The sequence below is a fragment of the Adiantum capillus-veneris genome, chromosome 27 (genome assembly GCF_014529385.1).
Source record: "Adiantum capillus-veneris isolate H3 chromosome 27, ASM1452938v2, whole genome shotgun sequence".
NCBI classification, from domain to species: Eukaryota; Viridiplantae; Streptophyta; class Polypodiopsida; order Polypodiales; family Pteridaceae; genus Adiantum; species Adiantum capillus-veneris.
In genome coordinates, this window is record NC_140957.1 from 50,531,171 (window position 1) to 50,556,685 (window position 25,515).

Consider the following 25,515-nt stretch of genomic DNA (forward strand, 5'->3'; position numbering starts at 1 on the left):
CCATAACTAGGTGGTGCCCCTATCTTGTTTGGGTTTGGCTGTGGGTTTGTTGTTGTGTTGTGCTTGTGGTTGCCCCAGCCCCAATTGAGCAGCACGGGAGCCTTGAGGGGTGTTTAGAGGTCGCCTCTCTTGTTGCCCGCCCCGGACCGCTCCAATTTTGGTGCCCCCACTGAGGACAGACTTGTGTATGTTTTGTGTAGGCTCAACCTTTAGCATAATCAAGTAGCTTGCATGAATCACGAGAATTTGTATGATCCCTTCATTCCCATTGCAAGGCAAAAGGTACACATAATTGTTAGTACTAAGTTGCAATTTCAACGTGTAATTCGTAGAATTTTAGGTCCTCTTAGGTTGGCAGGGATATTGAGGAAATCTACAGGAATAACAACAAGGGGGTGTTAGAGGATGTTGAACTTTCTCGGGAGATCACTGATGTCTGCCGGGCTGCTATTACAGCATTTGTGGAGGAGACAACCAACAAGAAGGGGCAGGTTGTCAATGTGTTTGAGAACTTGGGTTCTCTTTTTGCAGTGCCTAAGAAAGCACCCTGGGTTGCAGTGGTCAAAGAACCAAGTTTAGCAATGCGAGCCGGGAGAAGATGCGGATTCTTTTTGAGTTCCTTGGGGACTGTTTGAAGCAAGTCGTTGCCAACAATGAAGTGGGCAGCTTGAAGGATGCCCTAGAAGGCAAATATGTTGAGCCAGGCCCAGGAGGTGACCCAATCAGGAACCCGAAGGTCTTACCTACAGGAAAGAACATCCATGCCCTTGACCCACAATCGATTCCAACTGTTGCTGCGATGCTGTGTGCAAAGACGGTTGTGGACAGGCTGTTGGAGAGGCAGAGGGTTGAGAATGGAGGTGCCTATCCAGAGACGATAGCTCTTGTTCTGTGGGGTACAGACAATATTAAGACCTATGGAGAATCACTTGCCCAGGTCCTTTGGCTTTTAGGAGTCGAGCCTAGGCCGGATGCCCTTGGCCGTGTCAACAAGGTTGAGCCTGTTTCTTTGGAGCAACTTGGCAGGCCTCGGGTGGATGTTGTTGTCAACTGCTCTGGAGTATTCAGAGACCTCTTCATTAACCAGATGAATTTGTTGGACAGGGCTGTGAAAATGGTAGCCGAACTGGATGAACCAGTGGAGATGAACTTTGTCAGAAAGCATGCTCTTGAGCAATCAGAGAAGCTAGGAATTGCTGTCCGAGATGCCGCCACCAGAATTTTCTCCAATGCATCCGGCTCCTACTCTGCCAACATAAGTTTGGCAGTTGAGAACTCTTCATGGGAGAGTGAACAACAGTTGCAGGAGATGTACCTGAAGCGCAAGTCGTTTGCCTTTGACTCTGATGCGCCTGGAACTGGTATGAAAGAGAAGAGAGAGGTGTTTGAGTTAGCACTGGCTACGGCCGATGCGACATTCCAGAATCTAGATTCGCCAGAGATCTCATTGACTGATGTAAGTCATTATTTCGATTCGGATCCCACCAAGCTTGTTCAGGGACTAAGGAAGGATAAGAAGAAAGTTAGTTCATACATAGCAGACACTACAACAGCAAATGCCCAAGTGAGGAGTCTTTCTGAGACAGTGAGGCTGGATGCTAGAACAAAGATGCTTAATCCCAAGTGGTATGAAGGGATGCTGGAAGGTATGCTATCAACAACACTTACAAAGGATGAAAGAGAGGAGTTCAAATGTGTGCTAAGGAAGTTTCCTAGGCTTTTTGCTAAAGACTACACCGATGTGCGTGGAGTAGATGCTGTTCAACACAAAATTGAGTTGAAGCCAGAGGCCACACCTAAGGCTCAGAAGCTACGAAGGCTAGGAGTCATCAAGGAGCAGGCTTTACTCAAGGAGGTAAGAAAGCTTCTAGCAGCAGGGTTCATTTATCCAGTGGATAATTCAGAGTGGGTCTCTCCTGTTGTTGTCACTCCTAAGAAGAACGGAAAGTGGAGGGTGTGTGTGGATTACCGTCCACTCAATGAGGCAACAAAAAGAGATCACTTTCCCCTCCCATTTCAGGATGAGATACTAAATGAAGTAGCTGGTCATGAGAAGTACACTGTGTGTGATGGCTACTCAGGCTACTTTCAAATAGGTATCGCATTGGAAGATCAATTGAAAACAACCTTTATCACTCCTTGGGGTTGTTATGCTTTTAGAGTCATGCCATTTGGTCTGACAAATGCTCCTGCAACATTCCAACGTTTCATGAACATGGTGTTTCAAGCATTCTTTGGAAAGTCAATTAGGGTGTTCATTGATGATTTTTGCATTTATAGCTCAGAATCATTGCATCTACAAAGGGTAGAAGAAGGTTTAAAGAAGCTCTACGACATGGGAGGTCAACTCAACCTCGACAAGTGCCACATAGGTGAGGATGAAGTGATCTTGCTCGGTCACAAGGTTTCCTATAAAGGCATTGAGGTGGATCCTTCAAAGGCAAAGGCTCTTATTGAGCTCCCATCACCGAAGAGTCTTAAGGAGGTCATCTCTTTCATTCAGAAGGTGAAGTATATGTCACGCTTCATTCACTTAGCCTCGGAGTTGCTTCATCCTTTGCAAAAGTTGACACAACAAGTAGAATTTGCATGGTCTGATGAGCTTGAAGAGTATTTTTGTAACATTAAAGTCATTTTGTCAGAGCTACCAACACTCATGCCTCCTTGTTGGGAGTACACATTCTTTGTTAGCTCTAGTGTTGGAAGGGAAACAATTGGTGCTGTGTTGCTACAACAAGATCCCCACAGTACAAGGATGCGACCCATCTACTTTGCTAGTAGGGTCATGAATGCTTTGGAGAGAGACTACACCGAAGCAGAACTCATGATGCTTTCTCTCATGTTTGCGGTGAGAAAGTTTAGATCCTACCTACTACCAAAACCTTTTGTAATTCTCACTGCAGAAAATTTGTTCCCTTGGGTGTCATCTCAAATGAATCTTAGTACTAGGATCTCAAAGTGGATTATGGAGTTGCAAGAGTTCCAATACTCTTTCAAGGTAGAAGATAGTGTGCGTGCACAATTGGCAGGGATTCTCACTTATAGGGTACATAAGAAGGAAATTAAGGTGCCTCAAGTAAAGACCCTACCATTGCCACCACCAAAAAGTATTCCCAATGCTTTTACCTTGTTCTTTGATGGAGCTTTTCGACAAGCCACAGGAAAAGCAGGGGGAGGGCTAGTGTTGCTCAACCCAAGTGGAGAGGTGGTCATGAAAGAAAAGTTCAATCTACCAAGTTCAGCTAGCAACAATGAAGCAGAATATGACACTCTACTTCAAGGTTTGAAGATGTGCATTGGCCAAGGGATACAACGCCTCATGGTAAAGGGAGATGCACTTCTCATTGTTAAACAGATTTTAGGCATTTGGGCATGCAAGAATGAGAGCTTACGGACAAAAGTTCATGCCATTCGTAGATTGTTTAATCAATTTGAAGAAGTGCAACTATATCATATTCCTAGGAAACAGAATGAAGATGCTGATTTACTTGCACAACAAGCCGTTGCATGTGTAAAGAAAGAAGTGCAGGTCATCATGGTGGCGGCTGCTGTGAAGCAACCGAGGTACCAGGGATTGGAGTCATTGGCTCCCATCATTGGCTACATTTTGGAGGGTGAGTTTCCACCAGACTTCACAAAAGCTCAGAAGAGGAGACTCATGAAGAAGGCAAGCGTATATCTCTTCCTAGAAGGCTCCCTCTATCAAAAAGGGAAGGATCAAGTATGCAGAAGAGTACCAACTATTGAGGAAATTCCAGCCATTCTAAAAGGTTTGCATGAAGAGGCATGTGGTGGTCATTTTGCCCAAGAATCAACTGTGAAGAAGATTTTGCTTGCGGGGTATGTTTGGCCAAGCTTGCATGTGGATGTTCAACATTGGTGTAAAAGCTGTCACAATTGTCAGATAAATGGAAATAGAAGGTTGGTGCATGGCCCGAGGCAAATAGTGCTTGCAAATGGACCCTTTGAAAAGTGGGGCATTGATGCTATGGGTCCTCTGCCTAGGACAAAAAATGGTAAACTCTACATTCTAGTGGCTGTAGACTATATGACTAGGTGGGTGGAAGCTCAAAGTGTGGCAAGAGTGAATGAGAGGACGGTTAGCAAGTTTGTGTACACTCACATTTGTTGCAGATTTGGCACACCTTTGGAGATTGTTTCTGATAATGGCCCAGGGTTTAGGAAGGGCTTGCTCACAGAAGTTTGTGAAGAGCTTCACATTCTACATCGTCATAGCACACCATACTACCCACAGTCAAATGGTTTGGTGGAGAAGGCTAATGGTGTCATTGCAGGAATCATTAGAAAGATGGTGCAAAACAAGACAAAATTATGGGATGACTTCTTGGATGGTGCCTTGTGGGCATATCGAACCACATATAGGGAAGCCACGGAGTTCACACCATTTCACTTGGTCTATGGTCAAGAGGCTTTGCAGCCTATCGAGCTCAACATTCCAACAATGCGACTTCATGGCAAAGGAGCACAAGATGATCAAGAGGTATGGATGGATCGACTTCTTACGTTAGTGGAGCTTGAGTGGAAAAGAGAAGCAGCATACGAGTGCTACAAGAGGAAAGCCACACAAGCGAAAGAATCGCACGACAAGAAACTGAAGGACAAAGGCATCAAGGAAGGAGAGCTTGTGCTAAGGTATGACAATCGACTTGACAATCGTTTTGATGCCAAGTTTGAAACTAGATGGCAAGGGCCATACATAGTCAAGAAGGCTTTCAATTCTAGTTACTATCAGCTTATGGACTTGAATGGTAAAGAGCACTCCAGGAAGGTAAACGGGTATCGCTTGAAGCCCTATTTGAGTCGCCTTCTACCAAAGGATCTACCAAAGATCTGTCCAAAGGCCTCTGTCTCATGTAAGTATTGTTACATGAAGCATGAGTGTAACTCCAGCCAAAATTCTGAGGGGCCAAACAATGAAGATCTCGTCAAGGACTCTAAAGCACTCTCTTTGGAAAAGATGCTCTATGATGGTACATGAATATACCATCATCCTGGGGGAGGGCTAATGATAGCCGTTTTTCGGCTCTCCATAATTGCTATACTAAGTTACTCCACCCTACCAAAATCACCCAAACACTATGGCTATCCCTACCATTTCACTGCAAATAGGCGTGTGTGAGTTAGGGGGCTTTTCCTATATTTTCTTAAAAAACCCTCAGCTAGCTAGTCACTGGGCTAGGTGAGCCAAAAAAAATAAAAAAAATAAAAAATAAAAGTATATTATGGCCTCTTTGTGTGTAAATATTTCATTGTATATATGGCCTAAATATAGGGATTTTTTATAATTATTTTGGTATTTTATTTAAATATTTCTACTTAGGTGTGTGTTTTATTAAACCTATGTACACCTTCTTTCATCCTCTTACACCATAATTATATTTTTTGCCAATATGTACATACTCTAACCTCATATTTTTCCTTTATACAAATCACTCCCACATTTTCACCCTCACCCTCGTGAAAACAAAAAATTGATTTCTACTCATTGGTTACTTTTATTATATTATTTACTTGCATACCTTTTCCTCTTTCACCCAAAATAATTCAAGGAGGGATCATATCATATGATTCCAATATCTTTCCATATCCATAACTCCTCCATATTTTTATTATTATTTTTACTCATTATTCTAACACCATGTGCTCATTGAGCTAAAGTCCATGAATAGTCCATACACTAGTCCCACCATGTATATATTTCTTTATTCACTAATAATCCTCCTCCATGCATGTGTCAAGGGCAACTTGGATGCTTTGTATTATGATATGACAAAGGAGGGGCTCACTCTTGGATGCATTGTACAAATTCAACAAAGGAGGGGTCCACTAAAAGACTTTTGCAAGCATAAAAACAGGCTTTTTGGTGAGAATTTTGGCACCTATCTCCACTCCGAATTTGGAGCAGTGGTCAAAAGAGAAAATGTAGCCCACGCTTTGAATAATCACCTCAAATTTTTTCATGATTTTTGGAGCTACCAGCGGTGAGCTATGATTTTTTGAGTGGACCCCAGTCTGCCCACTTTTTTCACAAGTAGCCCCTAGTCTTCTCTCACCTCTTTCCACACTTCTACACACACACACACACACACACACACACATTTCTCTCAATCCCTCACTCAAACCTGCACCTTCAATGGTTTCTCTCACCTTCTTCACCATTAACCTCCCCACTTACTTCCATAGCTCTCATATGAGCTCTCCATGTACATACACCATCTCTATGCCTCTCTCTATTATCTCCAAAGTACAATTCCATCTTACTCCTTATATATATACATAAATTCAGCATGTGTACCATGCTTAACCTCTGCAAATCAAAAGATCTCATCAACGGAATTACCATTTTCATCACGATGATCAACCTTGGCAGCGGCGGCGTAAAGAAGCGAAGAAGAAGAAGAAGACCAGCGGTCATTTTTTCCACAATCTACACAAGGGTGAGTTCAAGCTTCTTCAAAGCTTCACCATCTCAATGATTCTCTTTTAATTCACCCCTCTTCCTTCATCAAATCAAATCACTCTACCCATTGTAAATGTAACATTAACTTTCTAGTGATTACTAACGACTAACATGCTAACACAAAATAGCATTGACCTAACCATAAAAGACACCTCACCTCAAGACATGTGTATAGTAACACACACTCTCTCTCTCTCTTTCTCTCTCCTTACTGACTTCCACCTTATTTACCATCAATAATGCTCTCTTTTGAGCCCACACCCATGACTCAAGCAGACAAAGAAGGCCCGCAATGTTTTGATATTCAAAAAATTCATAATCCTGATTTGTTAGCTTGTAAATTAGGATTTCCAATAATCTTTATGAGGGGTCTCCAACCTATAAATAGGCCCCTCTCCTTCTTGTAAAACAACCTCCAACATCTCACATAGCACCCCAACACTCTATGCGTGAGGAGAGACTTAGGTGTAGCAACCACTTGTGAGCTTCACTCTTGGGGTGAGAGAAGCCTTCAAGCTACACATTGCAAGTGAGAGAGCGTGAGTTCCACAAATCTCAAAACCACTATTGTACATGCTCCTTCATCATCAATAAATCGAGGTTTGGTGCATCAAAGGCGTGATTCGACGTTCAAATCTTCGTCCTTCCATTTGTGTAATACGGTTTGGTGAATTCAAGGTGACTTGTGTATTTTGAGTTTTTATCGGTTGATCTTGATTTTAGAAAGTGTTTTAGTGTATTTTTCATTGCCAGTTTTGTGTCCATTGTAAGAGGGTATTGTGGTGAGAGGTCTCCCACACCCTAAGACAGTGTGTGTGTGTTTTGGCAATGATTAGCAATCACTAAGCATTGAGTGAGTTTTGTACAAGTTCTACGATAGCATCATAACGAACCATCTCCATTTGCAAGTCACAAATAAGGTATTACGCAAGATCCTTCCCTCTCTCTCTTCCCTTTGCTCTAGCTCTCTCTGCTCCATTTCATGTGTGTCTTGGTGTGAGGTTGCTTGTGTGTGTTGTGTGGTGCATCTTCTTGGTTGTGCCAAAATCTCTCTTGCGTCCTAGTTCGCATACCATAACTAGGTGGTGCCCCTATCTTGTTTGGGTTTGGCTGTGGGTTTGTTGTTGTGTTGTGCTTGTGGTTGCCCCAGCCCCAATTGAGCAGCACGGGAGCCTTGAGGGGTGTTTAGAGGTCGCCTCTCTTGTTGCCCGCCCCGGACCGCTCCAATTTTGGTGCCCCCACTGAGGACAGACTTGTGTATGTTTTGTGTAGGCTCAACCTTTAGCATAATCAAGTAGCTTGCATGAATCACGAGAATTTGTATGATCCCTTCATTCCCATTGCAAGGCAAAAGGTACACATAATTGTTAGTACTAGGTTGCAATTTCAACGTGTAATTCGTAGAATTTTAGGTCCTCTTAGGTTGGCAGGGATATTGAGGAAATCTACAGGAATAACAACAAGGGGGTGTTAGAGGATGTTGAACTTTCTCGGGAGATCACTGATGTCTGCCGGGCTGCTATTACAGCATTTGTGGAGGAGACAACCAACAAGAAGGGGCAGGTTGTCAATGTGTTTGAGAACTTGGGTTCTCTTTTTGCAGTGCCTAAGAAAGCACCCTGGGTTGCAGTGGTCAAAGAACCAAGTTTAGCAATGCGAGCCGGGAGAAGATGCGGATTGTTTTTGAGTTCCTTGGGGACTGTTTGAAGCAAGTCGTTGCCAACAATGAAGTGGGCAGCTTGAAGGATGCCCTAGAAGGCAAATATGTTGAGCCAGGCCCAGGAGGTGACCCAATCAGGAACCCGAAGGTCTTACCTACAGGAAAGAACATCCATGCCCTTGACCCACAATCGATTCCAACTGTTGCTGCGATGCTGTGTGCAAAGACGGTTGTGGACAGGCTGTTGGAGAGGCAGAGGGTTGAGAATGGAGGTGCCTATCCAGAGACGATAGCTCTTGTTCTGTGGGGTACAGACAATATTAAGACCTATGGAGAATCACTTGCCCAGGTCCTTTGGCTTTTAGGAGTCGAGCCTAGGCCGGATGCCCTTGGCCGTGTCAACAAGGTTGAGCCTGTTTCTTTGGAGCAACTTGGCAGGCCTCGGGTGGATGTTGTTGTCAACTGCTCTGGAGTATTCAGAGACCTCTTCATTAACCAGATGAATTTGTTGGACAGGGCTGTGAAAATGGTAGCCGAACTGGATGAACCAGTGGAGATGAACTTTGTCAGAAAGCATGCTCTTGAGCAATCAGAGAAGCTAGGAATTGCTGTCCGAGATGCCGCCACCAGAATTTTCTCCAATGCATCCGGCTCCTACTCTGCCAACATAAGTTTGGCAGTTGAGAACTCTTCATGGGAGAGTGAACAACAGTTGCAGGAGATGTACCTGAAGCGCAAGTCGTTTGCCTTTGACTCTGATGCGCCTGGAACTGGTATGAAAGAGAAGAGAGAGGTGTTTGAGTTAGCACTGGCTACGGCCGATGCGACATTCCAGAATCTAGATTCGTCAGAGATCTCATTGACTGATGTAAGTCATTATTTCGATTCGGATCCCACCAAGCTTGTTCAGGGACTAAGGAAGGATAAGAAGAAAGTTAGTTCATACATAGCAGACACTACAACAGCAAATGCCCAAGTGAGGAGTCTTTCTGAGACAGTGAGGCTGGATGCTAGAACAAAGATGCTTAATCCCAAGTGGTATGAAGGGATGCTGGAAGGTATGCTATCAACAACACTTACAAAGGATGAAAGAGAGGAGTTCAAATGTGTGCTAAGGAAGTTTCCTAGGCTTTTTGCTAAAGACTACACCGATGTGCGTGGAGTAGATGCTGTTCAACACAAAATTGAGTTGAAGCCAGAGGCCACACCTAAGGCTCAGAAGCTACGAAGGCTAGGAGTCATCAAGGAGCAGGCTTTACTCAAGGAGGTAAGAAAGCTTCTAGCAGCAGGGTTCATTTATCCAGTGGAGAATTCAGAGTGGGTCTCTCCTGTTGTTGTCACTCCTAAGAAGAACGGAAAGTGGAGGGTGTGTGTGGATTACCGTCCACTCAATGAGGCAACAAAAAGAGATCACTTTCCCCTCCCATTTCAGGATGAGATACTAAATGAAGTAGCTGGTCATGAGAAGTACACTGTGTGTGATGGCTACTCAGGCTACTTTCAAATAGGTATCGCATTGGAAGATCAATTGAAAACAACCTTTATCACTCCTTGGGGTTGTTATGCTTTTAGAGTCATGCCATTTGGTCTGACAAATGCTCCTGCAACATTCCAACGTTTCATGAACATGGTGTTTCAAGCATTCTTTGGAAAGTCAATTAGGGTGTTCATTGATGATTTTTGCATTTATAGCTCAGAATCATTGCATCTACAAAGGGTAGAAGAAGGTTTAAAGAAGCTCTACGACATGGGAGGTCAACTCAACCCCGACAAGTGCCACATAGGTGAGGATGAAGTGATCTTGCTCGGTCACAAGGTTTCCTATAAAGGCATTGAGGTGGATCCTTCAAAGGCAAAGGCTCTTATTGAGCTCCCATCACCGAAGAGTCTTAAGGAGGTCATCTCTTTCATTCAGAAGGTGAAGTATATGTCACGCTTCATTCACTTAGCCTCGGAGTTGCTTCATCCTTTGCAAAAGTTGACACAACAAGTAGAATTTGCATGGTCTGATGAGCTTGAAGAGTATTTTTGTAACATTAAAGTCATTTTGTCAGAGCTACCAACACTCATGCCTCCTTGTTGGGAGTACACATTCTTTGTTAGCTCTAGTGTTGGAAGGGAAACAATTGGTGCTGTGTTGCTACAACAAGATCCCCACAGTACAAGGATGCGACCCATCTACTTTGCTAGTAGGGTCATGAATGCTTTGGAGAGAGACTACACAGAAGCAGAACTCATGATGCTTTCTCTCATGTTTGCGGTGAGAAAGTTTAGATCCTACCTACTACCAAAACCTTTTGTAATTCTCACTGCAGAAAATTTGTTCCCTTGGGTGTCATCTCAAATGAATCTTAGTACTAGGATCTCAAAGTGGATTATGGAGTTGCAAGAGTTCCAATACTCTTTCAAGGTAGAAGATAGTGTGCGTGCACAATTGGCAGGGATTCTCACTTATAGGGTACATAAGAAGGAAATTAAGGTGCCTCAAGTAAAGACCCTACCATTGCCACCACCAAAAAGTATTCCCAATGCTTTTACCTTGTTCTTTGATGGAGCTTTTCGACGAGCCACAGGAAAAGCAGGGGGAGGGCTAGTGTTGCTCAACCCAAGTGGAGAGGTGGTCATGAAAGAAAAGTTCAATCTACCAAGTTCAGCTAGCAACAATGAAGCAGAATATGACACTCTACTTCAAGGTTTGAAGATGTGCATTGGCCAAGGGATACAACGCCTCATGGTAAAGGGAGATGCACTTCTCATTGTTAAACAGATTTTAGGCATTTGGGCATGCAAGAATGAGAGCTTACGGACAAAAGTTCATGCCATTCGTAGATTGTTTAATCAATTTGAAGAAGTGCAACTATATCATATTCCTAGGAAACAGAATGAAGATGCTGATTTACTTGCACAACAAGCCGTTGCATGTGTAAAGAAAGAAGTGCAGGTCATCATGGTGGCGGCTGCTGTGAAGCAACTGAGGTACCAGGGATTGGAGTCATTGGCTCCCATCATTGGCTACATTTTGGAGGGTGAGTTTCCACCAGAATTCACAAAAGCTCAGAAGAGGAGACTCATGAAGAAGGCAAGCGTATATCTCTTCCTAGAAGGCTCCCTCTATCAAAAAGGGAAGGATCAAGTATGCAGAAGAGTACCAACTATTGAGGAAATTCCAGCCATTCTAAAAGGTTTGCATGAAGAGGCATGTGGTGGTCATTTTGCCCAAGAATCAACTGTGAAGAAGATTTTGCTTGCGGGGTATGTTTGGCCAAGCTTGCATGTGGATGTTCAACATTGGTGTAAAAGCTGTCACAATTGTCAGATAAATGGAAATAGAAGGTTGGTGCATGGCCCGAGGCAAATAGTGCTTGCAAATGGACCCTTTGAAAAGTGGGGCATTGATGCTATGGGTCCTCTGCCTAGGACAAAAAATGGTAAACTCTACATTCTAGTGGCTGTAGACTATATGACTAGGTGGGTGGAAGCTCAAAGTGTGGCAAGAGTGAATGAGAGGACGGTTAGCAAGTTTGTGTACACTCACATTTGTTGCAGATTTGGCACACCTTTGGAGATTGTTTCTGATAATGGCCCAGGGTTTAGGAAGGGCTTGCTCACAGAAGTTTGTGAAGAGCTTCACATTCTACATCGTCATAGCACACCATACTACCCACAGTCAAATGGTTTGGTGGAGAAGGCTAATGGTGTCATTGCAGGAATCATTAGAAAGATGGTGCAAAACAAGACAAAATTATGGGATGACTTCTTGGATGGTGCCTTGTGGGCATATCGAACCACATATAGGGAAGCCACGGAGTTCACACCATTTCACTTGGTCTATGGTCAAGAGGCTTTGCAGCCTATCGAGCTCAACATTCCAACAATGCGACTTCATGGCAAAGGAGCACAAGATGATCAAGAGGTATGGATGGATCGACTTCTTACGTTAGTGGAGCTTGAGTGGAAAAGAGAAGCAGCATACGAGTGCTACAAGAGGAAATCCACACAAGCGAAAGAATCGCACGACAAGAAACTGAAGGACAAGGGCATCAAGGAAGGAGAGCTTGTGCTAAGGTATGACAATCGACTTGACAATCGTTTTGATGCCAAGTTTGAAACTAGATGGCAAGGGCCATACATAGTCAAGAAGGCTTTCAATTCTAGTTACTATCAGCTTATGGACTTGAATGGTAAAGAGCACTCCAGGAAGGTAAACGGGTATCGCTTGAAGCCCTATTTGAGTCGCCTTCTACCAAAGGATCTACCAAAGATCTGTCCAAAGGCCTCTGTCTCATGTAAGTATTGTTACATGAAGCATGAGTGTAACTCCAGCCAAAATTCTGAGGGGCCAAACAATGAAGATCTCGTCAAGGACTCTAAAGCACTCTCTTTGGAAAAGATGCTCTATGATGGTACATGAATATACCATCATCCTGGGGGAGGGCTAATGATAGCCGTTTTTCGGCTCTCCATAATTGCTATACTAAGTTACTCCACCCTACCAAAATCACCCAAACACTATGGCTATCCCTACCATTTCACTGCAAATAGGCGTGTGTGAGTTAGGGGGCTTTTCCTATATTTTCTTAAAAAACCCTCAGCTAGCTAGTCACTGGGCTAGGTGAGCCAAAAAAAATAAAAAAAATAAAAAATAAAAGTATATTATGGCCTCTTTGTGTGTAAATATTTCATTGTATATATGGCCTAAATATAGGGATTTTTTATAATTATTTTGGTATTTTATTTAAATATTTCTACTTAGGTGTGTGTTTTATTAAACCTATGTACACCTTCTTTCATCCTCTTACACCATAATTATATTTTTTGCCAATATGTACATACTCTAACCTCATATTTTTCCTTTATACAAATCACTCCCACATTTTCACCCTCACCCTCGTGAAAACAAAAAATTGATTTCTACTCATTGGTTACTTTTATTATATTATTTACTTGCATACCTTTTCCTCTTTCACCCAAAATAATTCAAGGAGGGATCATATCATATGATTCCAATATCTTTCCATATCCATAACTCCTCCATATTTTTATTATTATTTTTACTCATTATTCTAACACCATGTGCTCATTGAGCTAAAGTCCATGAATAGTCCATACACTAGTCCCACCATGTATATATTTCTTTATTCACTAATAATCCTCCTCCATGCATGTGTCAAGGGCAACTTGGATGCTTTGTATTATGATATGACAAAGGAGGGGCTCACTCTTGGATGCATTGTACAAATTCAACAAAGGAGGGGTCCACTAAAAGACTTTTGCAAGCATAAAAACAGGCTTTTTGGTGAGAATTTTGGCACCTATCTCCACTCCGAATTTGGAGCAGTGGTCAAAAGAGAAAATGTAGCCCACGCTTTGAATAATCACCTCAAATTTTTTCATGATTTTTGGAGCTACCAGCGGTGAGCTATGATTTTTTGAGTGGACCCCAGTCTGCCCACTTTTTTCACAAGTAGCCCCTAGTCTTCTCTCACCTCTTTCCACACTTCTACACACACACACACACACACACACACACATTTCTCTCAATCCCTCACTCAAACCTGCACCTTCAATGGTTTCTCTCACCTTCTTCACCATTAACCTCCCCACTTACTTCCATAGCTCTCATATGAGCTCTCCATGTACATACACCATCTCTATGCCTCTCTCTATTATCTCCAAAGTACAATTCCATCTTACTCCTTATATATATACATAAATTCAGCATGTGTACCATGCTTAACCTCTGCAAATCAAAAGATCTCATCAACGGAATTACCATTTTCATCACGATGATCAACCTTGGCAGCGGCGGCGTAAAGAAGCGAAGAAGAAGAAGAAGACCAGCGGTCATTTTTTCCACAATCTACACAAGGGTGAGTTCAAGCTTCTTCAAAGCTTCACCATCTCAATGATTCTCTTTTAATTCACCCCTCTTCCTTCATCAAATCAAATCACTCTACCCATTGTAAATGTAACATTAACTTTCTAGTGATTACTAACGACTAACATGCTAACACAAAATAGCATTGACCTAACCATAAAAGACACCTCACCTCAAGACATGTGTATAGTAACACACACACTCTCTCTCTCTCTTTCTCTCTCCTTACTGACTTCCACCTTATTTACCATCAATAATGCTCTCTTTTGAGCCCACACCCATGACTCAAGCAGACAAAGAAGGCCCGCAATGTTTTGATATTCAAAAAATTCATAATCCTGATTTGTTAGCTTGTAAATTAGGATTTCCAATAATCTTTATGAGGGGTCTCCAACCTATAAATAGGCCCCTCTCCTTCTTGTAAAACAACCTCCAACATCTCACATAGCACCCCAACACTCTATGCGTGAGGAGAGACTTAGGTGTAGCAACCACTTGTGAGCTTCACTCTTGGGGTGAGAGAAGCCTTCAAGCTACACATTGCAAGTGAGAGAGCGTGAGTTCCACAAATCTCAAAACCACTATTGTACATGCTCCTTCATCATCAATAAATCGAGGTTTGGTGCATCAAAGGCGTGATTCGACGTTCAAATCTTCGTCCTTCCATTTGTGTAATACGGTTTGGTGAATTCAAGGTGACTTGTGTATTTTGAGTTTTTATCGGTTGATCTTGATTTTAGAAAGTGTTTTAGTGTGTTTTTCATTGCCAGTTTTGTGTCCATTGTAAGAGGGTATTGTGGTGAGAGGTCTCCCACACCCTAAGACAGTGTGTGTGTGTTTTGGCAATGATCAGCAATCACTAAGCATTGAGTGAGTTTTGTACAAGTTCTACGATAGCATCATAACGAACCATCTCCATTTGCAAGTCACAAATAAGGTATTACGCAAGATCCTTCCCTCTCTCTCTTCCCTTTGCTCTAGCTCTCTCTGCTCCATTTCATGTGTGTCTTGGTGTGAGGTTGCTTGTGTGTGTTGTGTGGTGCATCTTCTTGGTTGTGCCAAAATCTCTCTTGCGTCCTAGTTCGCATACCATAACTAGGTGGTGCCCCTATCTTGTTTGGGTTTGGCTGTGGGTTTGTTGTTGTGTTGTGCTTGTGGTTGCCCCAGCCCCAATTGAGCAGCACGGGAGCCTTGAGGGGTGTTTAGAGGTCGCCTCTCTTGTTGCCCGCCCCGGACCGCTCCAATATCAAACATGAAACCTACCAGAACCTGTAGGTGTAGAAAGACCACAACCAGTAGTCGGCATAAGATACACACCAACAGTAACTGAATCAGAAGAGAAGGCTTTGGTGCCTATGCATGCATACTATGAAGATCCCAATGGATATGCAGCAAACTCTGTCTATTATCCATCGGAAGAACCCTCCACACCAAAACCATGGAGCATGATAGGAAATACAGGACCACCAACTGCTGCACAGGCAGCGAGAGAAGGAAGATATAGCTTGGATGAATGGACACTGTTGTTCATAGCCAACGGAGGCATGAGCGGGCAAAGACTTGCACACCAACAAAGAGGAGCTCAAGGAGCACCTCAACAGCCTAAGGGACCATGCTACAAGTGTGGTGGAGACCATTGGCTGAGGGACTGTCCTCATGATGAAATCATTAGGGTCAACGCATATTGCACCGAGTGTGGAATTACTCACTTGATTCGTGATTGCCCTAAGAACCTAAGCAAAGGAGCAAAAACTACTTTGAATATGCTGCGAGCACTGCCTTCCAGTGGAGGGTCAGAAAACGAAACTCCGATTCCTGTTAAGGTCTTGACGAGAGCCCAAACAAGGAAAAATGACAATCAACCCAAGAGTAACGATGAAAATCAAGAGGAAATCAAGACTGACAAGTCTAGCGTCAGTCCTGATAATCCTTGGAAAGAACGAAGAGCAAAAATGAAAGCTAGACGTGAGCGAAAATAGAAAGCTGTAGAAGCCGAGCTAACAATGGCTCGAGAGCAACTTAAACAGCAAAGAGAGTCTGACTCTCTAAAATCAACGGAAGGACCAAGAAGCGCAAGCTCAGGAGGGTCTGTATTGGTAGATAAGGTCAATGAACCCTTAGATGCAATCTTGCAAGCATATGAAGCAAGATTGAAGAACAGACAGACTCTAGAGCAAAGGTGGATGACATATCCATATCCAGAGATAGAAAAACAGAGACTAGAGATGTGCAAGCAGCTGATTGAAACTGTAGAAGCTTTACTAGAGCCTCCACCTATGGAAGTGAGAGATAGAATAATCAAACCACCAAACAATGAAACACCTATCAAAACTGAACAAAGGGCACCTGACAAGATAGAAAACGTTAAATCCTTGCCTGATGTAGAGGATGCAAGAATCGTGCCTAATAGCACTGATGAATCACTCAAAGATTTGCCACCATATACACCTATTGTGGAAGAAAATTGGCATGAAGAGCTATGGGAAACGGTGAGAAAAACTCAAGAGAAATATGAGACAAAAACAGTCGAGTCAGCGCCTTTCTCAGAGTTGAACTTGAATAAGCCTCCATGGGATTTAGATGCTAAATCATTTCAAGGGGATAATGATTCAGTTGCATCCGAAGATAGTAGACCAGCATTACTCAGAACTCTGCCGCCATACATGGGAGACTATGAGGCAAGGTCGGAAATTCGAAGGGTACCTTCTCAAAGAATAGGAGGGTCAAATCAATTGGACACTAAAATCTTGACGAACTTGTTGACCACTCCGGTCAAGTGTACAATCACGTTGGAAGAATTGTTAAAAATTAGGCCAAGCATGTGGATGGAAGTGGGCAAATGTCTTGAAAAATTTGGTATAAGGACGCCTCTTAAGTTCTTCGAAACTGAGCTTAATGACACAAAACCGAAGAGAGTCAACACTAGACCAGTGCCGCTCAACAAGGTCGGAGAGTATTGTGAGGGTGAATACGGCAACACTACTCTACCAGTTGAGTATAACGGCATAGAGACTAAGGCCATACTTGATAGCGGAGCTGGCATTGCCATTGCGACCAAAGTGCTATGGGAAAAATGGGGAAAACTGGCAATACGAACAACTAGAATGAAATTGCAACTAGCGGATGGGCACATAGAAAGGCCTATAGGATTGCTTGAGGCAATTGTGGTATCTTCATGTGGCATAGAGTACGAACATACATTTTCCATAGTAGATTTCGGCAAGAAGAACAATTATGAAATTATCCTTGGTAGGCCGTTCATGAGGCAACTCAAGATGGTGCAGGACTGGGGGTATGATTATTTGTATCTAAGACATGATGAAACCACTACACGTGTAAATATGAAAAATCATAGCTACCATGATGTCACGAGAACACCTATGGAAGAATTTGACTCAACCACCATTAGTGGATCAGAAGTCCCAGCGTGGCTCTGTAAGAAAAAGGAGATATGGATGTGCGGAGCATCTCAATGTAGTGAATTTGACCACAATGAAAGGACACTAGAGAGGGTCTTGGAAGATGATGCCTATATACGAGAACTCTTTCCTGAAGAGAAGCTCGAACCCCTAGAATGGTCTCAAATTTTGGCTACACTGGATGTATGCGTCAATGAAGTCACTCCCACCAAATTTTGTGACAAGAATGGCTACGATATCGTACCATACTACAAAATTGTGGAGGAAGACGAGAACTAAGGAGACACTGAGAATACGAGGATCAATAAAACGGAAACGAAACTTGAGATTAAGATAGTGGGCTATGTGGACATCCCCACTAAAGAAATCGAGTAGGATGGAGAAGAATTTTATGATTCTTCTGATCAATGTGAAAACAAAGATAATGTGGATGACGAGAAGTCAGAAAATACGGAGGAAGACGACCATCAGGATCAAGACAATGACGTCTTCTACAACTTCCCAAACCAAAGTGTGAGACGCCAAAAAAGATACAAGAGTAGGCGACACCATAACAGTCTACCAACTAGGCTGAGACCTATGCCTGAGTTCAGGGGTAAGATACATTTCCTTATGAACATTCATGCTGTTGATTGTGCTAAGGACAAAGTGTCAGGAAGATTTCTTACGGTTGCTGAAGACTTAGGTTTTAAGTCAAGACTGTTGAAACTTAAGAAAACCAGCAAAGGAAAAAAAAGAGTTGCAACAGAAAAATTGGATGTCTCTGGCGATCCAATTATAACGAAAGTTGAGCGGAAAAAGAGATACAATGATTTGAAACAAAAGCTGAAAAATGTATGGACAACTGAAATGGAAAGTAGCGATGGAACGAACGCTAGTGATGGGAGTAAAAAGATAGATGTACCTCCTCACTATTGTAAGTACACCATTCAGGAAAGAAAATTGGTGGTTTAGCAACCAATGAGAGAGCCTAAATCAAACAAGTCCTACGATGGGCCAGAGAACGCCAAGAAAATAGACCTAGCAGAGCCGGGAGAAAGTCCTCGACCTGCTTACATTGCCACAGATCTAAGCCGGGAAGAAGAGGACTTATTGATCAAAACGCTTAAAGAATTTTGTGATGTATTTGCCTAGATGATCTGAAGGGGGTGGATCCTAACATTTGTGAACATTCAATCCCTCTGAGTCTGATGCAAAGCCAAGCAAACAACGTCCATACACGTACAATGAGACATTCTCAAAAAGGATCAAGGAAGAGATAGACAAACTTATGGAGGCTGAATTTATTCATAAGATAGAGCACACGGACTGGGTGTCGCCGATAGTGGTGGTACCTAAGAAAAATGGGAAATTTCGAGTGTGTGTGAATCTCAAGAAGGTAAACGCAGCAACAATAAGGGACAACTATCCTCTTCCTATCACGGAACACATCCTGGAACGAGTAGCAGGCAAGCAAGCCTATAGCTTTATGGACGGATTCTCTAGTTATAACCAATTGGGGGTCAAACTAGAAGATCAATACAAAACAGTGTTTGCGACAGAGTGGGGCATATATGCGTTTAGGGTAATGCCATTTGGCTTGACCAATGCTCCAGCCACATTTCAGAGATTAATGACACATGCTTTTAAAGAATACTTGCGAATATTCTTGGATATTTACATGGATGACTTGTGTGTCTATTCCCTATTGAGAGAAGACCATATAGATCATCTTAGAAAGGTATTCAAAAAATGCAGAACGTATAGGATTTGCCTCAACCCAGAAAAATGTGTATTCATGGTACGGCAAGGTAAAATCCTAGGTCACATTGTTTCGGCTAATGGAATTACCACTAATGAAGACAAGGTAAAGGTGATCATAGAATTGCCAAGACCAAACACTGTACAAGAGGTACAATCATTTATGGGACATTGTGGATACTATCGACGTTTTATCTACATGTACGGTGTAATAGCAAAACCCTTGTATAGTCTAATCACGATCTTCATATGGACCAACGAATGTGAGGAGTCATTCCAGAAACTAAAAGATGCACTGGTATCTGCACCAATTCTAAAAGCACTAGATTGGTCAAAGATCTTCCATGTACATGTAGATGCTTCGGCATTTGCAATAGGCTATATATTAGCACAACCGGAGTAGGGTAATACAAATTTTCCCATTAGTTATGCTAGTAGACAACTCAACAGTGCAGAGAAGAATTATACCACCACTGAAAGAGAAGGATTGGGTATGATATGTGCGGTAAAGAAATTTCGGTATTACTTACTTGCGAACAAATTCACATTTTTTGTGGATCATCAGGCACTCTTGTACTTAGTAAACAAACCTTGTAACACGGGACGAATTGTCAGATGGTTCATTGTGTTGCTGGAGTTTGATTTTATGGTAGTAGTTAAGAAAGGAAAAACTCATCAAAGATCAGACCACCTTTCTCGATTACTACATGGCGAAAAAGCTACTGGGGTAGATTATGATCTCCCAGACGCATACCTGTTTAATATAGAGATGGTGACGAAATGGTTAGAGCAAATTATTCCGTTGTTGACATATGGAATGAATCTTGACGACAGACACACGGTGGAAGACGTTAGACAAGCACAAAATTACACAATGCTTGCGGGAAGAATGTACCATCATGGAAACGATGGGATTCTAAGGTTGTGTATAGGCCTAGAGGAGTACGACGTGTATCTAGAGGAGGCCCATACACAAACAGGGGGATTCCATCGAGGAAATCAAATGTTCTATGAACAATTAAGAAGACTTGGAGTGTATTGGCCAGTAATGGCACGCGATGTAGCTAATTACATCAAGAAATGCAACTTTTGCACATCCAATACCACTGTGGATTATGCCACATTATACCAAGTGACAGTAGCACCTGCATGGAGTCATGCTATTGTGGAATATTTGACTAATAAGGAGTTTCCAGGAGATTGGTCTAAAGCCAGACAAAAGGCTTTACAAATTGAACCGAATAGGTATACCCTCATTAGTGACCAATTGTATAAAAGAGGAACGAATGACCAATTGAGATTAGTTCCTCATGAAAATGACTACTTTCCATTATTGGAACAAGCTCATGCAGGCATAGCAGGAGGTCATTTTTCAGCAGAGAGAACCGTAAAAATCATTATGGTTGCAGGCATATGGTGGCCGACCATGATTCAAGATGCAGCAGAATTCGCAAAAAGGTGTGATGAATTTCAACGCACTAAGGTACCAATTAAAAGAGACGAAATGCCTTTAAGACCAATGGTAAGTGCTCGAGCATTCGCTAAATGGAGATTGGACTTTGTTGGTCCTATTACTCCACCAGCGTATCGTTCACAAGCACAATATATCATAGTGGCCACGGATTACATGACCAAATGGGTGGAAGCAAAAGCCACAACGAAAGTAGACGCTAGAACCATGGCACAATTCTTATATGAATATGTGTTTACACATTATGGCCTTCCAATCGAGCTAGTGAGTGATAGAGGGACACACTTTGTAAATGAAGTTATCCAACATCTCTTAAATGAGTTTATGGTAATTCATCGTAAATCTGCACCCTACCATCCACAAGCCAATGGTCAAGCAGAAGCGACCAACAAAATATTGTGCACAGTTCTTACAAAACTGGTTAGTGAAACAAGAATGAACTGGGATCAAATGCTATATTCAACATTGTGGGCTTATTGAGTTGCATATAAAACAACACTCAATGCTACACCATTTAATATGGTATATGGGTTAAATGCAATATTGCCTATTGAATTTTTGATTCCCACACTAAGGGTAGCCAAACAGTTGGACTGGACGGGGCATGAGCTTTTAGAACGGTTAGAGGACCTTGAAAAATTAGATGAGTTACGACTCAATGCTGTAGCAGCCATATATGCAAAAAAAAGACAATAGAAAGAGTTTTTCGACAAACATGTCAAAAACAAGGACTTTAAAACGGGTGACTATGTCTTAGTATACACCCTTAAACAACATGCCAAGAAGCTAGAGAAGCATGTCAAAAAGTGACTACTCATCAGTTGGATGCCCGGTCAATGAGTTATAACCGATGAAGTTTGGTCCAATTAGCGGCAATGCAATGCAAGATGGTTTTTTCATTTTTTGGTTGCATCAAAAGGCGGGTACAAGAAGATCAAAATGTGGCAAGGTCTATGTGAATGGTAGCCAAGGACTGGGTCTACAACCATGGCTTGATGGCTCTCAACAACTTGATCAGTAAATGCAAGGCTGGGAAGAAAGGCCAAAAAAAAGGTTTTCTTTTAATGCGTTTGTGGTAATTCTTGAGAAGCTTTTGAAGGCCATAGGGGGTCAATTGCTCTGGAGCTGCCACGTGACACATGCAGTGAACCCACATCCAAAGAGGAGGACTGAGCCCCTGGGATATTTTTACAGGACCATGGACTCACTGAAGGCATCACAAGGCAATGAGGACCCCCTTGGAGCCCAACGAGCTCAAGGCTATGATGATGAGTGGATGGCACTACCAGTGGTGGCTTGCGATGCTCGCTGGTGCTATTGGGAGTTGTTGATGTTGATAATGCTACTATCTGGTGCTTGTGCTATAGTGCTAACATGGAAGTCTAGCAAGGTGGGGTTTTTGCGGGCCCAATGGGTGCCCATTCTTTTATTGAGGAAGGTTTGACCCCAATGGCCGTGACAACCAAAATGGGGCCCTTGAGGTGCTTCACATGCAAGTGGGAGGTGAGGATGTTGCTGAGGTGTTACCACCCTTTCATGTATGCTAAAAATTCAAGGCCAAGTGGATGTAATGTGGGTCAAATGTTAAAATGAGCTCCTTGAGCGCGGCAGGAGCAAGGAAAAAGCCTTGTTTGTTTTTTTTTTTTGAAAAGGGAGCTCCATATAAGAGTGATTTTTTTGTAAAGGTGGGTTTTGTTTGAAGAAGGGGCTTTTGGAAGCCGTTGTTTGGAGAGCCTTCTTGTTGGGGAGCCTTTTGGAGGTGAAAAAGAAGCAATGCAGGAAGAGTGTGCCTTGCATAGTTTGATGGTGGTCTTGTAAACAAGTTTTTTGAATGCAAAGCTTTCCAGTGCTCCCTTTTTGGTGTTGGTTCCCCGCTTCCCTTTCTTGTTTCTGTTGTGCTTTTCTTAGTGTTGCGGGTGTCGGTGTGATTGAGTGCAACCCCGAACCGAGGTCCGTGTATGCAAAGTAACAAAGAGAAAGAGAGAGAGAGAGAGAGAGAGAGAGAGAGAGAGAGAGAGAGAGAGAGAGAGAGAGAGAGAGAGAGAGAGAGAGAGAGAGAGAGAGAGAGAGAGAGAGAGAGAGAGAGAGAGAGAGAGAGAGGCTTGAGTGTGTTAACGATGTAGAATAAAGGTGTTGGGTGTGTGATATATCCTGGAACATCTATGTGTGTGCATTTGTGTTTCAAAATGAGCATGGCAACACAATGCAGCTTGCTGTTGTGTTTTTTCTTTCAGGTGAGGCCACTTCCTCACTCATCAATCATAACAAGAATCATTGGTTGCAACGTGTTTTGTAATTTTATGGTTTTCCTCTTCAATAGATTCAAAGTAAAAGTTTCACATGGATGCATGATTTACATTAGAAAGTTACCACCACTATTTGATTTAGAAAGTTATAACTAGTCTACTTGATTGATTAGCTCCTTTAAAGAATAGACTAGTATATGATTTTCTCAGACATACTTAAAAATGAAGTTTAACTGCCTATATTCAAGTATAACTTTTACACAAAATGGACATACAAAATTGTTGCTTCTCACTTATGCTCTATTGAGGCTTATCACATCTAGCCAAAAAGAGATTATTGTTGTACAAGTTCTGGTTATGGATCATGATGAAAATTGGGTGATGTTAGTGTGTTTAAAGCTTTTGTGCATGAAGAGGACAAGAAAGAGTTTCAACTGATAGATTGTGGGAGAAGAGATGTACTACTTCTAGATTAAAGGTTAAATATTAAAGTAGTATTTCAAGTACATAACCGCCAATTCAATACAAGTAGTTGATGGATGCCTAAAATGTCAACATGTAAGACTCTAACATGCAACACCATAAACCCAGTTTATGATATTGTTCTTTGTCGAGATCTTCTAAGATTTTCCAAGCACGTCTTCTTTGCAAATGCTTGGTGTGGTTGATCCTTGTGGAGGGGTTTGAGGAAGAGACCTTCAAAAGAGCCCTTCTCCCAAAGTAAAGATTCTCAAAATTTTGTCGTTGTAAGTCCCTTTGAAGAGTGTGTGTGCATTTTAGTGTCAAAATGAGCATGTGCAAGTGAGATTGTGTGGATTTTGAAGGTGATTCCTAGTGGATTCGGGTGTTTCATGTATCCTGGGGCTATAGACAGGTAGTTTGTTGTGTTTCGCGTGTGTACCCCTTCCCCCTTTCCATCTTCTGGTGCCCCCTCTGAGGAGCACATTGATGCTCTTCATTGAACTTGAAGACAATGTTTTGTTGGTGTTGGAAATGGGAGATTTAAAGAGCAGGTTTAACTAACAATGGCATGGTTGGGGTTTCCAAACTTCAAAGGTTTCAAGACACGGAGGTGTGGGTACAAGACTACGGCTAGTTCCTGTTGGAAAGCGTCTTATCAAGAGAAGTGGGAGTGGCCCAAGATTTCCCACTCCTGGTTCATGGAAGAGCAAAGCTAGGCTATGATGGTCTGTGCAATGAAGAAAAGACAGGTCAAGAAGCTTTGGAAATTGCATTTCAATGCAGGTTCATGTCCAGTGCATAACTTGATGAGGTGAAGCGAAATCTGGATGGTTTGAGGGAGAGCCTGGATGGTGATTTCCAAATGTTCAAGTGGGAGTTCAGGGCTTTTTAGGGTCAGCTCATAAAGGTACTGTTGCTGAGGATGTTGATTTTTTGAAGTTAAGAAAATTTATGGAGTGCATACATGTGGATGTTCGTGACAAAGTGGAGGTCGATGGGCCGATATCGTATGTGGAGGTGGTGGCCTTTGCAAGTGGTTGCACAAAGAAGGGTTTGAAGAAGCGTCAAACCAGACAAGTATGGTCTAGTCAAATGGTGTTGAAGCCATCCAAAATGGTGGAAACAAAGACAAAGTGGAGGCTAGAGGATTTTCATGTAAAAGAAGACCCGAAGGTGCTATAAATGCAAAGAGACGGGGTGGTTCTTATGACCAAAATTCTAGGTAGTAAAGATCCATTTGTTGAAGAGCTGTCAATAGTTCCAAACCAAAGAGATGGTTTGGTAGGTGCAACGGTGGATAGTCAAATTTTTGGGAGTGTGCTCATGGTCGGCATGTGAGCTTTGCTGATGAGATTGAAGTCATAGAGATAAATAAGATTCTAGATCTTGAGATAGAAGGGGAGCACAAGCCAAGGTGCAATAGCTCTTTGGATAGGGATACAAGATGGGAGATGGATTCAACCTACTCGAGGTATGAAGAGTTTGACCTTATGCATGTGAGTGTAGATGTAGTGGATGTATGTGAAGAGCAGGTCAAAGGGCAAGTAGGTATGCTAGATAGTAGCCAAGGAGGAGAGTTTGGGCCTACCAATAAGGGCATGCAAGGAAATGAAGATGAGGTGCAAGGTGATGGTGCATGACATATGCCTATGGATTGTAGGGAGGATACTGTGGACATTGGCTCTATTGATTATGTATGTTTTGATGACGCGGTTGATTGGGGATGGTTCAATGACATGATGGCAAACATGGAGGGTTAATCACAGGTGCTTGTTGAGAAGGGTTTAGCCAGGATGTAGGTTAAAGGTGGCCTTGTGCTTTGTCCGCCACTAGATGAGGAGAAGCTTGAAGAGTAGGTATAGGCGGCTGATCTACAAGAGGAGATGATAGACCTCTATGAGATGGATGGTGCAAAAGAGCTTGAGATGCTGAAACTAAGGATGTTGGAGGTATGGAATTGAATGTAGAGTTGATGGTGACCATGGTGCCTATGTTGGAGGAGTTTCCAGTTAAGCGATGTGGTCCTTTTATGCATGAAGTAGGATCCAATGATGTGGCCTTGTTCGAGCTATCAAAGGAGGCATGCAACATGGTTGACACGTATGTTGATGGGTGCAGTTATGCAATAGGTGATCCATTGGGTTACGGCCTCCCTTGA

General features: G+C 42.6%; 2 pseudogenes; both read left to right on the plus strand.

The window, feature by feature from the left end:
* Positions 1-583: 583 nt before the first annotated feature.
* On the plus strand, positions 584-8,091 carry LOC147421950 (magnesium-chelatase subunit ChlH, chloroplastic pseudogene; annotated as a pseudogene).
* Positions 8,092-8,136: 45 nt separating this feature from the next.
* LOC147421951 (magnesium-chelatase subunit ChlH, chloroplastic pseudogene) lies at positions 8,137-24,997 on the plus strand (annotated as a pseudogene).
* The last annotated feature ends 518 nt before the right edge of the window (positions 24,998-25,515 follow it).